The sequence below is a fragment of the Lissotriton helveticus genome, chromosome 9 (assembly GCF_964261635.1).
Source record: "Lissotriton helveticus chromosome 9, aLisHel1.1, whole genome shotgun sequence".
NCBI lineage: Eukaryota > Metazoa > Chordata > Amphibia > Caudata > Salamandridae > Lissotriton > Lissotriton helveticus.
Window position 1 is genome coordinate 438,178,304 of NC_136070.1, and position 10,765 is coordinate 438,189,068.

The 10,765-nt window shown below is 56.9% G+C and overlaps 1 protein-coding gene across 2 annotated transcripts in view; it reads left to right on the forward strand.

Annotated features, from left to right (window-relative positions):
- The window catches only part of MARK3 (microtubule affinity regulating kinase 3), a 596,913-nt gene that overhangs the window by 220,838 nt on the left and 365,310 nt on the right, over nucleotides 1-10,765 (forward strand). The gene's annotated exons all lie outside the window — the stretch shown is intronic.

Here is a 10,765-nt window from a genome sequence, read left to right on the forward strand (position 1 = left end):
AAGTAGGTTAATGACCTTTTGAAAGCACAGATTGGTGTAATTAGCTAAATTAATCTCATTGCTTGTGCTTAATTGCTTTGTGATAGTGCCATGTAAAGCCATACAAAGTGTTGAAATGTCACATACACTCAATCAATCAATCAATCAATGCATTTATATAGCGCGCTACTCACCCGGAGGGTCTCAAGGCGCTTTGGGAGGGGGGGGAGGTCCGCTACTGCTCGAACAGCCAGGTCTTGAGCTGCTTCCTGAAGGCCAGGTGGTCTTGCGTCTGGCAGAGGTGGGTCGGGAGGGAGTTCCACGTCTTGGCGGCCAGGTGGGAGAAGGACCTTCCTCCCAGGGTGGCTTTTCGGATGCGGGGGACGGCGGCGAGGGCGTGGTTGGTCGAACAGAGCTGGCGTGTGGGAGTGTAGAAGCTGAGGCGGTTGTTGAGGTATCTTGGGCCTTGGTTGTGTAGGGCTTTGTGTGCGTGGGTGAGGAGTCGGAACGTGATTCTCTTGTTGACCGGGAGCCAGTGCAGGCCTCTCGGGTGTCCGGAGATGTGGCTGTGTCGGGGGATGTCGAGGATGAGTCTTGCTGAGGCGTTCTGGATCCGCTGGAGTCTCTTCTGGAGTTTGGCAGTCGTTCCGGCGTAGAGGGCGTTGCCGTAGTCCAGTCGGCTGGTGACGAGGGCCTGGGTGACCGTCTTCCTAGTCTCGGTGGGGATCCACCGGAAGATCTTGCGTAGCATGCGCAGGATGTTGACGCACGACGAGGAGACGGCGTTGACTTGTCTGGTCATGGAGAGGGAGGAGTCCAGGATGAAGCCCAGGTTGCGTGCGTGGCCCGTTGGTTTGGGTGCGCTGCCCAGGGCAGGGGGCCACCAGGAGTCGTCCCAGGCGGAGGGTGATGATCCCAGGATGAGGACTTCTGTTTTATCTGAGGTCAGTCTCAGGCGGCTGTTCATCATCCACTCGGCTACATCTTTCATCCCTTCGTGTAGGTTGGCTCTGGCGGGGGTCGTTGGTGAAGGAGAGGATCAGCTGGGTGTCGTCGACGTAAGAGATGATGTTGAGGTTGTGTAGGCGTGCGATGGCCGCGAGGGGGCTCATGTAGACATTGAGTGTGGGGCTGAGCGAGGAGCCTTGAGTGATGCAGCAGATGACTTCGGTGGCTTCTGATCTGAACGGGGGGAGGCGGACTCTCTGTGTCCTTCCGGCGAGGAAGGAGATGATCCATTCTTGCGCCTTCTCTTGGATTCCGATTTTGCTGAGGCGCTGCACTAGGGTGCGGTGGCAGACCGTGTCGAATGCCGCGGAGAGGTCCAGGAGGATGAGGGCCGCAGTCTCCCCATTGTCGAGCAGGGCTCGGATGTCATTGGTGGCTGCGATGAGGGCGATCTTGGTGCTGTGGTTGGCACGGAAGCCAGACTGTGAGAGGTCGAGGGATTTGTTCGTCTCGAGGAAGGCGGCCAGCTGCTTGTTGACGGTCCTCCCGATGACTTTGGCCGGGAACGGGAGGAGCGAGATGGGGCGGTAGTTTTTGAGGTCGGTGGGGTCTACTGATGGCTTCTTCAGTAGAGCGCTGAGTTCGGCGTGCTTCCAGCTCTCCGGGAAGGTAGCGGCGTCGAAGGAGGTGTTGATAATGTCCCGCAGGTGGGGTGCGATGACGGCGTCGGCTTTGTTGAAGACGTTGTGGGGGCAGGGATCGGTTGGAGATCCGGAGTGGATGGCGTTCATTGTGTGTAGCGTTTCTTCGGTGTTGACCGGGTTCCAGGCGCGGAGGGTGGTGGTGGGGGGTGCCTGTGCGGTCGTGGGGTGCGTGTTGGCTGTGTGCTGAAGCTGTTGTGTATGTCTGCGATCTTGTTGTGGAAGTAGGCGGCGAGGGAGTTGCAGAGGTCCTGTGATGGGGTGATGTCAATGTTTCCGGCGTTGGGGTTGGAGAGCTCTTTGACGATGTTGAAGAGTTCCTTGCTGTTGTGTGCGTTGTTGTCCAGTTGTTCCTTGAATGCGGTTTTCTTGGTGGCGTGGATCAGTTGGTGGTGTTTACGAGTGGCGAGCTTGAGGGTGGTCATGTTGTCTGATGTAGGGTCTCTGCGCCAGGTTCTCTCGAGGGCTCGGCAGTTCTTCTTGGAGCTCTTGAGTTCGCCGGTGAACCATGGTGCTTTCTTACTGCCTGGTCTGCTGGGCGGGGTCCTCAAAGGGGCGAGGTCGTCAGCGCATCGGTTGATCCACTTCGTGAGGTTGCTGGCGGCCTGGCTGGGGTTCGCTGATCTGGCGGGGGGGTCCTGGCTCAGGGATGCGGCGAGCTGGTCGGCTGTGATCTTGTTCCAGCTTCTGCGTGCGACCTGTTGTTGGTGGTGGTGGATCGTGTTCTTTCTGAAGCTGAAGTGGATGCAGCTGTGGTCCGTCCAGTGGAGACCGGTGGCGTGGCTGAAGGCGATGTCCTTGCTGGAGGAGAAAATGGGGTCGAGCGTGTGTCCAGCGTAGTGGGTGGGGGTGGTCACCAGCTGCTTGAGACCGAGGTTGGCGAGGTTGTCCAGCAGGGTGATGGTGTTGCGATCCTTGTTGTTCTCCAGGTGGAAGTTGAGGTCCCCGAGGAGGATGTAGTCAGGGGAGGGCGTGCGGGCTGATGAAGTCGGCGATGTCTTCGCTGAACTGTGTGCGTGGTCCCGGGGGTCTGTAGATGAGGGTGCCTCTGAGGGTGGTCTTGGGGTCGGTGTGGATCTGGAAGTGCAGGTGTTCGGCGGCTTTGAGGGTGTCGTCGGTGGTGGTCGAGATGCGGATGGTGTTCTTGTGGACGATGGCAATGCCCCCTCCGGTCTGGTTGCCGCGTCCCTCCGGGTGATCTTGTATCCGTCCGGGATGGCGATGGCGATGTCGGGCGCTGAGGAGGCGTTCATCCAGGTTTCCGTGAGGAAGGCGACGTCTGGTGATGTTGTGTCGATCAGGTTCCAGAGTTGGACGGCGTGTCTGTGGACGGAACGGGTGTTGAGAAGGATGCACTTCAGGTGGCTGCTGTTGGTGCTCTTCTTGGCGGGTGCGGGTGCAGTGCAGGTCCGGATGCAGTGCAGGTCCGGATGCAGGAGAAGTTGCAGGAATGGCAACTGAAGGGTCCGTGTGTTCGTCTCGGGGTTGCTCGGTAGCTGAAATCGTAAACTTAGAAATGTTGCACATGCAAAGTGAAACGTGAGAAGCAATGGTCCTGGATAGGCCTGAGTAGCACACTGTCTTTGTGTCCAACCTTCAGAGACCGAACACAAAGCAATACTATTTTCAACTTTTTAAAACAGTGGGCTGGGAAGGGAGCCTTTTATCTACAACTCTTCGGGCTGGCAGTAACCTGTGTGAGAGGGCAGGGAATCTGCCTCATAGTTTCTGCCTCATGATCTCTCACCTTCCCAGGATTCTGAATCAGAGAGCAGACCGGTTGCACAATATCCTTCTGGTAGCCCACAAATGGGAGCTAAACAAGAGGGGCACTTGACAGTTGCTCAAGGTCTAGAAACTCACAACTGCAACAGATTGAAAGAATTAGTACAACATCACCTTTTCAGTGTTATGGGTCTGATCCTTAGGAGACAAACTAAAGCGTGCTTCCTCCTCTGCAGGTTCTCTCCTTTTCCCCAATTCACTTCACCTTTCCCTGTACTATCAATCAAAACCTACTGACAGCTAGGTTATTTTTAGGTTGAGCGTTTGAGACCTCTTGTATATACTTTAGTATATATACTTTAGTATATACTTATTGTGTATGTACTTTGTGGGTTCTGGAGATCAGCCCTAGTACTTGTCTGCTTCCGGACTTTTTTTTTCTGTTCAACTGCCTCTATTTAACTGTCTTGATAGAAAAGGACCAGCAGAGGTCAGTAAAATACCAGAATCGCTTTAGCATTCTCTAGATTCCTGTCCATAGACATTGTCTTCCACAAGCAACCAGAGACAATATTTTTTCAACTCTTGTATTTTCAGTGATATGACCACTGAAGGCCCTGCTTTAAAATTAAAAACAGAGCTTTGGACTATACTGTTTCCTGCTGAAAGGCAATATTTCTCTCCATGTGGTCCCATACCTGGTGTGTCACGCAGGTTGGTGCTTACTTTCCCTTCCATGTTAAAGAACAGTAGATGTTTCAGCACCCAGGCTAATGTGCTGCATAGCTCAATACATACAAGGTCCTGAAGGCGAGACCGATTGCATTGGAAATGCTTGTTTTAAAAATGGAACAGGGGACGAGGATAAGAAGGCAGTGTGACTATGTAAACACTAATGCATGCTCCATAATGGTAGCAGAAATCTCTGGTTTGAATTGCTTTCAGAAGCAATCCCAGGTTCTACCTCAAGGTGTCAGAGTAATCTTTTATGGTTGTGAAACAAATAACATCTGATAGCCGTAGATTCCTTACCTTTCAATTTCCTAGGCGTCTGACTGAATCCGGAAGATTTTACTTAGAACAATATCTCTGCATGCCAGCAGGTGGCGTTGGTAAAGTAATGTCGGCATCGTCCATGTCGCCTATATAGGCACCACCTGACGTCCGTTCTTTTCTTTCCGTGCCAGCCAGTGCAGATCCCTGACAAGAGCTACCCTGCCACTTTTCGACAGTATTTTTGCAATGTTTTTTACTCCCCCTTTTTGGTGTGTAGGTTTTCCCATCATGTCCAAAAAGACTTATGGACAGTCTCAGTCTTTGTCCTCCCACTCAAACCTGCCAAGTAGGTCAGGTAAGAAGTACAAAAAACATACGGAATCGAAGCATGCTTCATTTTCTCCCCGTCAGTCAGATGAACCGAAGTTCTAGGCTTCGTTCTTCAGAACCTGCGCCTGGGTCGACTCTGCGTTTCCCGCCTTTCCAGGAGCAGAAGCAACCTCTGCGCAGATTAAAGAATTTCATGACTGCATGTGCCTCCTATTTGGGCGGCCTCACCATACCAGCTTGCCTTCAGTGCCCCGTAAGTTCAGAGGGGGCTACATCGGGCTCTGCACTGGCAGTTCCGGTTCAATGACATCCCCTTTGATCTTGACAGACGCTGGTCGTGCCATTGAGACCTGCCCCGACATAGATATTCCAGATTCTGCCGGCACCAGCCCCATTATAATCCTGGATGACCCAGAGCCGTGCCTCCTCGACAGAACCCTTAGGTCCTAGGTCGTTTTCTCAGCCTTATTCTGAAGGACAGGAGTGGAGGCGGCGGTTCCTCCATAAGAGCATGGAGGCTGTTAGACGGACCGGGAGGGTCGGCCGAGGATAAGGGGAGAGGTCTCCGGGGAGATCCGTCTCCAGCAATCGTACAGACAAATAACTTCCCCCCCACTGACGTACACCACACAAGGATAAGGTTCAACGTTACTTTATAAGCAATTCTTTAAGTACGGTGAGGTGGTACAAGGAGGTCTGGACTCCGGGGTCCCCTCTATTCTAGTCTCTTGGTTGGGTAAGGTGGGTAGCGGGACAGTCTCGTTACCACTCTGGGGGATGTGGTGGTAGATGAATTAGCTCACAATCCTCGAGCTCGGCGTTCTAGATGATCGGGCCGCGGCGGAGCCAGCAGGTCCCGGGATGGTTGAAGGTAGTGACGGTCCGCGGCGGAGCCAGCAGGTCCCGATGAAGATGGGTGCAGAGAGCCGCGGCAGCGCCAGCAGGCAGATCGGTAGTTCGCAAGGCAGGGCTACGGCAGCGCCAGTAGTCCGTCAAGGATGAGTTCTTCACTGCGTCTCTCGACTCCAGGATACAACTGCCTTCCTGCTCTGGAGCTGCGCCAGTTATAGGTCTGGCGCCCTTTGATGTCCGGACCCTCGCACTGGGAGGTCGGGAGGTCCGGGATGAGGGAGTCCAGACACCCAGCAGGGGGGTGGAGCCAGCGCCTGGGGGAGCTGGGGGCGATCGGCACCTGGCGGGGGAGAGCCATCGACACCTCTTTCTCCCATTGACCTGCCAAGTAGTCTGCTCACCTCCTGGGTGGATGGTGGTGCCGGGATGTCGGGGCCTGGCCAGGCCCAGGGCTAGGGTTGATCGGAGGCCACGCGGCCTCGTGGTGCCGTGTCCAAGATGGCGCCCAGGCCGGGCGAGAGGGCCGGTAGGGAATCGGGCCCACTATGTGGAGATGTTCAGGGGCAGGGGCCCTATAGGAGACGGGAAACGGGTGGTTGTTGCGTGTAACGCCTGAGGAGCGGGGCTCGGGCCTGGTCGTGCGGGGAGGGAGCAAGCCTCACACGTGGCCTGTCCAACATGCGTCCCCCCCAGCTGAAGGCGGGGAGAGTCACCCATCCTCTTGGGGACTCTCCTCGTCGAGGCGGAAAAAGCGTGACAGGCCATCTGCGTTGGCGTGGTCTTGCCCGGGTCGATGTTCCACAGTGAAGTCCATCCCCTGCAGGGAGATGGACCAACGTAGTAGTTTCGGGTTTTCCCCCCGCATCTGCATTAGCCATTGCAGGGGTCGATGATCGGTCTGGACCCGGAAGTGGGTGCCGAAGAGATAAGGCCGGAGCTTTTTGAGGGCCCACACCACGGCGAAGGCCTCCCTCTCGATGGTGCTCCAGCGTTGTTCTCGGGCCAGGAGCCGTCTGCTGATGAAAGCCACTGGCTGGTCAAGTCCTTCGGGGTTCAGCTGGGAAAGGACTGCCCCAACGCCATGGTCGGAGGCATCTGTTTGGACGATAAATTCCCGACTGTAGTCGGGGGCCTGGAGCACCGGGGCGGAGCACATGGCGGCCTTCAGCTTCTCGAAGGCCGCTTGACAGTCTGGGGTCCAGTTGACCTTCTTGGGTTGGTTTTTGGATGTGAGTTCCGTGAGGGGCCCTACAATGCTGCCATAGTCCCTCACGAACCGCCGGTAGTAGCCTGTGAGTCCCAAGAAGGCGCGGACCTCGGTCTGGGTGATGGGGGGCTGCCACGACTGGATGGCAGCGATCTTGAGTTGCAAAGGGGCCACCAGACCGCTTCCCACCTGGTGCCCGAGATAGGTCACGGACCCCTGGCCAATTTGGCATTTGCTGGCCTTGATCGTGAGGCCAGCTCGTTGGAGGGCCTGTAGCACCTCTCGGAGGTGGTGGAGGTGGTCGGACCAGTGGCGGCTGTACACAGCGATATCGTCCAGGTAGGCGGCGCTGAATTCTTCGAGTCCTGCCAGGACCTGGTTCACTAGCCGCTGAAATGTTGCTGGGGCATTCTTCATGCCGAATGGCATGACCTTGAAGTGATAGTGGCCATCAGGAGTGGAGAATGCAGATCGTTCTTGGGCCCGGGGTGTGAGACCGATCTGCCAGTAGCCCGCTGTCAGGTCGAAGATGCTGAGGTAGCGGGCAGCTCCCATGCGGTCGATTAGTTCATCTGCTCGGGGGATGGGGTGTGCGTCTGTTCTGGTGACCGCATTCAAGCCCCGGTAGTCGACGCAGAACCGAAGCTCCGGCGTGGCGCCGGGGGCGGCCGCTTTGGGGACCAGTACCACTGGGCTGGCCCAGGGGCTGTCTGAGGGCTCGATGACCCCGAGCGTGAGCATCTTGGCCACCTCCTCTTGGATGCAGGCCCGTACCCGATCTGGTACGCGGTAGGCCCGATGGCGGACAGGGGGACTGTCTCCAGTGTCCACGTCGTGTAAGCACCAGGGGGTGACCCCTGGGGTGAGGGAGAACAGGGTGGCGAACTGCAGCAGGAGGTCTCGGCAGCCTTGGCGCTGTTCCAGGGTGAGGGCCTCCGAGAGTCGGACCCCGTCCACGGAGCCGTCCTTCTCCCGAGACCGTAGGAGGTCAGGGAGGGGTTCGGAGTCCTCCTCGGTTCCATTGTCGGTTGCCATCAAGAGGCTGAGCTCTGAGCGTACAAAGTGGGGTTTAAGTCTATTAGCATGGAGGACCCGGAGAGGGTTTCGTGAAGATTCCATATCGATGAGATAGGTGACAGGGCTCTTGCGCTCGATTACTTTGAAGGGCCCCGTCCATTTGTCTTGCAGGGCGCATGGTTCGGTGGGAGACATTACCCACACTTGTTGGCCGGGTTCAAATTCGATGGAGGATGCATTCTGATCGTACCACCTTTTCATGTCCTCCTGACTGGCCTCCAGGTTTGCTTTTGCCATCTCTCTGAACCGTCTGGTCTGGTTGCGGAGGGTTAGGAGGTACTTGAAAACATCTGGAGGGTTCTTTAGAGGGGGCATTTCCCAGCCCTCTTTGACTAGGCTGAGCGGCCCCCGCACCGGGTGCCCATACAAGAGTTCGAACGGGCTGAAGCCGAGGGACTTCTGGGGGACTTCTCGGTAGGCAAAGAGAAGGCACGGTAGTAGCACATCCCACTGGCGTCGGAGGGGCTCTTCCAACCCCCCAATCATCCCTTTGAGCGTGCGGTTGAACCGCTCAACCAGTCCGTTTCCTTGAGGGTGATAGGGGGTCGTGAATCGGTAGGTGACCCCACACTGTTGCCAGAGGGACTTCATGTATTTTGAAATAAAGTTTGTGCCCCGGTCGCTGACGACTTCTCGGGGGAAGCCCACCCGGGAGAAGATCCCCATCAAGGCCCGGCCGACTACCGGGGCTGTCACAGTTCGCAGGGGAACAGCCTCGGGGTAGCGGGTGGCGTGGTCCACCAGTACTAGGATGAACCGATGTCCTTGTGCTGTACGGGGGTCCAGGGGTCCCACAATGTCTATCCCCACCCTCTCGAACGGGGTGGTGACCACTGGAAAAGGTTGCAGAGGGGCTTTAAGCTTGCGGCCGCTCTTCCCGCTGGCCTGGCACGTGGGGCAAGATCGGCAGTGTTGGAGTACGTCGTTCCTCATCTTGGGCCAGAAAAAGTGGGTCACCAGGCGACTGTAGGTTTTATCCTGACCCAGGTGGCCAGCCAGGGGGACATCGTGGGCCACGTTTAGCAAGAAGTCTCTAAAGCGGAGGGGCACCACTAGTACTCGACTGGCCCCTAACTCTGCGATTCTCTGTTCGCTGTACAACAGGTCATTGTCCCAATAGACCCAATGGGTTCCGGAGGTATCCCCTGCACTCTGGGCGAGGGCTTGTTGGCGGAGTCCCTCGAGGGAGGGACAGGTCTTCTGCTCGTGGCGAAACTGTTCTTGGGTGGGCCCCCCCTCCTGACGCCACTGATCCAGGCCGGGAAGGTCCTGAGGCTGAACGAGCCCCTCGGGAGTTTGTTCTGGGGTGACGGCACGGTCGGTGTCTGGAGCGACCGGGGGAGGAGGTGCCGGCCATTCAGGTTCTTCGGGTCGGGGGATGGCACGGGCAGCCATGGACCGGGTGGTTACGCACGCCCAATCCGGGATGCCCAACATCCCTAGGTGCTCTCTCCTCTCTACGGCGGCCCACGGGGAACTCTCAAGATCATTTCCCAGGAGACAGTCTACGGGGGCATCATCTCGGACCGTCACTTCCAACATGCCGGAGACTCCTCCCCACTCGAAGGGGACGCAAGCCATCCGACATAGACTCTCCGAATTGTCGGCTGAACGGACAGGGCAGAGGACGTTCGGCAGAATCTGTTCTGGGGTCACCAGGTGACATCGGACGGCCGTTACACTGGCCCCGGTGTCACGTAGGGCTTCGGCCCGGCGTCCATTAATGTTCACCCATTGACTGTACTTCCGGGTGTTGGCGGGTAGGGGGACCCGCGGGACCATGTCTCTTCCCCCTAGGCACGCTAGCACCATGGCGGCTGGTTCCCATTCCTGGCGTTCTTGCTCACATTCCTCATGTTCTTCGTAGATTTGTTCTTCCCCCAGGGCGGCGGCAGCCATCTGGCGGGGTCTCGGAGTCTGGCTCTGTGGACAATTCGGGTCGTTGGCGTAGTGGCCGACTCGCTGGCATCGGTGACACGTGACATTGGCTCTGTATCCCGGCCGCGCCGGGGTGTTGCCCCGGGTGGCCGGGGGTGGGGTGCTGGTAGCGGGAGCGGCCGGGGCGTTGTCTCTCCCTCGTCCCTGGCCCCCTCCTCCTCCTCGGGGACGGTGCTGACCGTGGTTGTTCCGGTTCTGTTCATGGGGCCCAGTTCGGCCCACTCGGGTAATTTCCCACCGGTCAGCCTCGGCGGCAAGCTGTCGTGGATCAGTTAATTTACTGTCGAGGAGGTGCTGCCTGAGCTCGACGAAGCAGTTGTTCGATAGATGCTCCCATACCATGAGATTGAAGAGTTGCTCGTAAGTCGTTACGTTGCTTCCCTTGATCCACCCCTCGAAGGCCCGGCTGAAATAGTTGACGTATTCCACCCAAGTTGTGCCCGGGATCCGAGTGCAGTTTCGGAACCTCTGGCGGTACATTTCGGGTGTGAGCCCATAGCGGGTGAGGAGGGTAGCTTTCATGTGGTCATAGGAGGTCATCAGATGGTCTGGGAGCTGTAGCAGGGCATCGCGACCCTCATTGACGAACCTCCCCCATAGACCGGCTCCCCAGTCGCTTCGATCGATCCGGTGGGAGGTCATAGCGATCTCGTAGGCCTTGAACCATTGCTGTATGTCGTCCTCTCGGAAATATTCTCGAACGACATCCTTGGGGATGTGTACCTTCCTTTCTGTCACCCCCGGGGGGCGCGGTTGCTCGGGCACTCCTAATTCTTTGTTCTGCTTGCGTAAGTCTATCTCAGCTAGTTTGCGTTCGTGTTCGTACGCCAGTCTCTTCTCTTCAAGCTCTCTTTGTCTCTGTTTCTCTTCCCGTTCTTCTCGGAGCCGTAGATGTTCCAGATTTAGTTTTTGTTCGGCTAATTTGAGTTCGCCATCCATTTTGAGCCGGGCCATCTCTAGCTCATGTAGTCGGTTTCTTTCTCGTTCTTGGATCTCATCTTGCGAGAGACCC